The sequence below is a fragment of the Oenanthe melanoleuca genome, chromosome 8 (genome assembly GCF_029582105.1).
Source record: "Oenanthe melanoleuca isolate GR-GAL-2019-014 chromosome 8, OMel1.0, whole genome shotgun sequence".
Taxonomy (NCBI): Eukaryota; Metazoa; Chordata; class Aves; order Passeriformes; family Muscicapidae; genus Oenanthe; species Oenanthe melanoleuca.
Genome location: NC_079342.1, coordinates 11,224,668 through 11,230,390, shown reverse-complemented (window position 1 = coordinate 11,230,390; position 5,723 = coordinate 11,224,668).

Sequence of the window (5,723 nt, the reverse complement as noted above, 5' to 3'; positions counted from 1 at the left end):
GATCAGACGAGATAAGTAAGCATGAAATGAGATCAGCAGGCAGTCTGGACTGCTACAAGTGATCAGATAAGTGCATAAAAAACCCAGACATCTGCTTTTGTGGCATAGGGGTAATGGAAAGGACAGCTCATAAATTCACAAGTTTTTCCCTTATAGAAACTTCTTCTAGAATCAAAATTACAGAAAAATTGCAGAAAAATCAGAAAATGCAGAAAAATGCAGGTGTGAACTGACCTCTAAAGGTCTGTAGTCCAGCCTCCTACTGAAAGCAGGGGTAACTTCAGTTAGATCAGGTTCTTAGGGCTTCATCAATGTTCATAGCATATAAAATTATAATAAAGCAGGCAGAAACACAATGCTCATGGGTAACATATTTAAAATTAAATTATTCTCATTATAATAAAACTACTTTGGGTGTTGTTGGAAAATATTAATAATTGGGTACAAGAAATATGGCTAGCTTGCAACGTTTTTAAGTTCAGAATGATGTTACTGAACTTTACATGTTTAATAATTTTATTCCATACTTTTTAAGGTTTTGTATTTCAAAATTTTACTCAGTCTTTGAGATGGCAAATTTTATTATAATTTTAGAAGAACTAGGGCAAGAGAACTTCCCATGTTTTTCACAAAGACTGTCCCTAGGATGTGTTCCCCTAGCATTGTCTATCAGTTTGTTTCAGGGAGTATGTTAAAAAGAAATCACATACCTGTTCTAGTTACATACTGTAGGAGACTATTTTATATATATTTCAATATTACAATATATATTATTGCCATCTGGAAAATAATAGGAAGCATGCTCATTCTACTTTGCTCTAGAAAACCTAAAACTTTGCATGAAGGAGTTAAGAACTGCTCTTACATTGTTCATCTGTTGCTCAGAACCAAGACATTTAGGAATTCATTCTTTTGCTTTCACTAATGTCAAAAAAAACCTCTTGTTGACCTCAGCTGAATCAGGTTCAGGGCTTGTCTATATTAATGCATGTACTAGAAATGCTATTTTTCCAATAGATCTATTATGTAGTTTTATAGTTTTACTCTACTAATACCATTGTACAATTGTAGGTATGATAAATTACAGCTAGAAAGACTTCAATTTAGGAGTCAAAATTGTATGCATTCTGTTAATATTTCATGACTGGGGTGATTTAACATTTGTACATTGATGGATGACATTCTTGCCAGGACTACACAGGAACTGAGGACAAAAGATAAAATGAGAAGTATTGCAGCTTTATTACAACAGATGATTCTCTGGAAATGGGCTTTTAGATCTGAAATCAAATATAATTAGAAGCTTTCATCTCTTGCAGAAAATCCATAGTGATTTTCTTCTTTCTCTCTTGAAAAAAAGCTATTATGTGATTTATTTTTTTTTATAAGCTTTAATGTTCAGCTTTGCAAAAATTACAGCTCAAATGTCTTTAGCTATTTTAAAACCTAGCTTCTTCCTATTGACAACTACTGTACGTTTAAGGAAACTAAACCTGTAACAGAGAAAAGTGATTTATCTAAAAACTGGATATCAGCTGGGGAAAAATACTGAGTTTTGTTATTTCTTTGATTTTTTACATTTGGTAACTAAAACCAGAAGAAGCTACACAAAGCAGGCATGCACACACACCTGCTTATTTCTTGCATTTGACCTTCCTTTCATACTTCTCTTTGCAATTTGCACTGTACACTCCATTAAGCCACAGTTCTGCAAACACAGAAGTGAATCCACAGCCACATCTGCAGATTGGCTTTCAGCTTGACATTCTCTTTTCAGAGAGGGTAATGGAGCTGACACTGGGGGCAGGCACTGTGCATACTTGTGTTTTTATACAGTACTCAACTTAATGAGGTTCTAATCCTGATGAACCATCTAGATGCAGTTAAAGTATGAAATAATTAATAATGGAATTCCATTACATTGCTTCCCTGTTCTCCTTAAATGATTGCTCACAAGACTGTCCAGTTAGAGAAATCAAAGTCCTAAGAATCTTTCTGCATTACATTCAACAAAAGTTCTTTCTCTATTGCACAGTAAAATATGAATACATATCTTCAATAACTCAAACATCAGTATCTGGAGGGGCTGACTAAAACTCAGTAACTAGACACATTTAACAAGGACACTGATGGTCAAATTAGAATTTGTATACTTGCAAATGATGACTGTAAGTATCATCTGTAAAACTGGACTAGAGTGCATATTCTGGTGAACCTGAACAGAGGTTCACATGCACAAATTTGGGACTCAGACCAATTACCCAGGTAATTTTTATTTATGCACTTGAGTGACAGTGACTACTCTTTCTCAGCTCCTGCTGAAGTTAATGTGAGTGATATCAGATGCACATTTATAAAGATCACTTTATTTAACTGGACAGAAAGACTAGTTACTGGAGTAAAAATTTTGGCTCACGTACCTTAAATGTGTAAAACACTTTTGAGAATGATCTCACCAACTTACTTTAACCTACAATATCCTCACCTATGCAATCCTTATGTAGGAATTTTAGCAATTTTCTTACAACTGTGCTTAATGAAAGAATTTTCATTCTTCACTTTCTAATAACCCTTTTTCGAGTGTGGCATGACATCCTGCCAATAAAGTTATATCAGTGTGCTTACGATCAGTACAGATAGGACAATCCCTGTGTACATGCCAGATTCAGTGTAGGTAATATAAAAAACTTTTTGTGACTTTCACAGAATGAGATAAAATCCACAAACAAGAAACCCACCTCTAAGTCAAACTTCCTGCCTGTAACAAAATCTCCTGTATCTGTAGAGGAAAAAACCATTCAATCCCTATTTTCTGGATTATCATGTTCTAGTAACCAAGATTAATCCAATATACATATGATGGGATGCACATGAAGAAAAGTTTGAGTCACTGCCTGTAGTCCATGGCTTTATGGTCCTAGAATATTTTGAGGGGAGGGTGTTAAGCTCTCAAACTGAATGCTTGCATGTTTCCCACCCGCTTGCTTTCCAGACTTAGATAACAAGCTGGGGCCTAAGTAATCCTATTTTGAAATGATTCCTTGTCAACATGGTGTTCTGTTTCCAGAATATCTGTATGACTGCATAGTCCCACAACTTTTCTTACCCATGGTACATACTGAAGGTTCTTAGTTGATTTCTGTATGACAGAAAATAATAAACCTATGTGTAAGTTAAATGCTGAGTCACTGTACTTTATTCAACTTGTAGACTGCTGGCATCAATTTTTATTTGTACTCTGTAAATGGCAAAAAGTTACTTTCCTTTTCCATCTGTTTAGTGAACCTTCACTCCTTTTTCTCCTTTAAAGAAAAATATAGATTTTTCTTTGATTGTGTCGTCAGAAAACAAGACAGGTAATATGTGTGTGAAGATCAACAATCAGTTTTCATAGAAGAATACATAGAGAGGAAGATACCTATGTAACAGTCTCACAAAATCAAACAATGATGCTGATGTAGAACATACAGGATATGGGCCACGAGAGCATAGAGAAAACACTAATTTGATGATAGACTTTGCCTTGTCATCAATTAGTTATTCAGTCAAATTCTGATGCCATTATCTTCATCACTGGGGAATCCTAGTCACAAGATCTTTCTATTCTTGCCTAAGTGGAGTTCTGTACTCTGTTTCCAGGAGATATTTGATATGCTGCCAGACTCAGCCCTGTTCTTTCTCTCTCCTGCACCTTCACCTGTATGTGAAATGCACCATGGAAGTATGTGGGAAAGAAATTTAAAGCTAAGGCTAGCCAAAAGTAAGACAAAATTTTAACAGCAGAGAGAACAGTAAGTAGGAAAATAACTTCAGCTCATCAGATAGCACAGGATCCATCAGAAGTCTCTTTTGGGAAAGGAAACTGCTGTGGAGAAGAATGCTCTGAAGAACACACAATTCAGAAAAATCTATTTTCTTTGAGTCTGAGCTATACTTAGTGTTCTGACATTCAGGCTCAAAAAAGGAGAAAGCCAAGTCGTGAAATCATCAAATGGTATTGCAGAACAAACTGCTACCAGAGTTGTCCCTTAGGCAGAGTCCCAGGGGCTCAGCATGTCCCATTGCATCAGACTTGCACCAGACAAGCACTAGGCCAGGGCAGCTCTCACACAGGAGATAGTGTTGGGTCCAGCATCCATTCTGCTCAGAACCTGTCTCAGAAAGACTCCTATTTTTATTTCAAATACCAGCTACTGTCAAATGTAAGTGACAAGCAGAAATACATTAAGTTTCTGGTATAAATATTTGCCAACTGTAATAAAGGCATGTAATTTACATGAGTAAATGTGTAACAGCTGGAGTCAAAATACTGATAGGAGGCATCTTCTGTTAAGATTTGGGTTTGTCTCATTGTCCCACACTTATCCATCATTGTACTTTGACGCTTCTCAAGTGATATTATGAGTTTGGAGGTGTCCTTCATGCACAGTAAGTGGCTATCAGGGAAAAAATGGTACCTGCTGGTATCCAAGGAGCCTAAATCCAGTATTTATATTTCTTTGTGATTACATTTTTTTTAATGTAATAATTTACCCTTTCTTTTATGTACTGCCCATCTCTAACAGTCTTACACCCAAAGAAACTGAAATCTACTCACCTGTTAAAGATATTTACTCTGGGAATCATTCTTTATTCCATTCTATTCCCTACTACTATTTTTTCTCTATCTGAATAGTTGTAATTCAATTAATGCATGTAAATATTAAACATAATCCAAAATATGAATTCAGATACATTGCAATGTTCTAGATCAAGTATAACCCTTACAAACAAAACAATTCCTACTCTTTACCCCGTCGAGTAGTGAAACAAATTCATTCATCATATGCATAAATTCAAAATTCATATTGATAAATGTCAGCAGAATCTCCAATCCTCATCATAAAACTGCTCCATTATTTTATAATTGGACTTTAAAGTAATTCCTGATCTTCTTAAGTCCCTGGTTTTTGTATGCAGTCAGAGCACATGCTTCCAGTGTTACAGAACACAGTTTCAATTTGAGGGTCCTGTCACTGCTCTCTAGAACATTACAGCTGGGATACCCAAAACATCTGTTACTTTCCTTTAATATGCTGACTTTCACAAATACTCAAAATTTCAGTATTAGAAATATGTTACTTACTATGTAACATAGCATGACATTTGCATAGCCTTGCAGAGCAGGGCCTGGGTGCGTTTGACCAACAGGAGAGGGAAATCAGATGTGAATCCATGTCTTGTCTAGAAGAAAAAGAAGAGTAATTTTTAAATTATTACAACGTCTAATTATTTCTATGCAAACCAAACAATTTGCTATATAAATGCATAGAATTGTTTAAAATACATAAATGAGGTTAGTTTCTTCTATTTTAAAATGCCCTAAAAAGTGATTAAAAAGAAAAAGCTTTTACTACTAAAATATCTGATTTTTTGTAAAAATAGCAGCAGTTTCAGAGGATAGTATGAGAAGCCAGACTCATGTCTGAGTAAAGAGCAGCGCTGGATACCAGTGCTTTTCATGGTTCAGCATCCCAGCTATTCCTGACCATGTGGAAGTATTATTTCCTCTTACTTGACTAAAGAAGCACCTTCAACACACTCAGTACTTCTTTTTCACTGAAAGTGGTGCTGTCTCTCGCTTTCCCATTTTTGTCCTGTGAAACTTCTGTGTTTATATAACTTCTGGAGGAAATAACTTGGCCTGTTCTTGCCCAGAAACAGCTGCAGAATTCGCGGCCCAT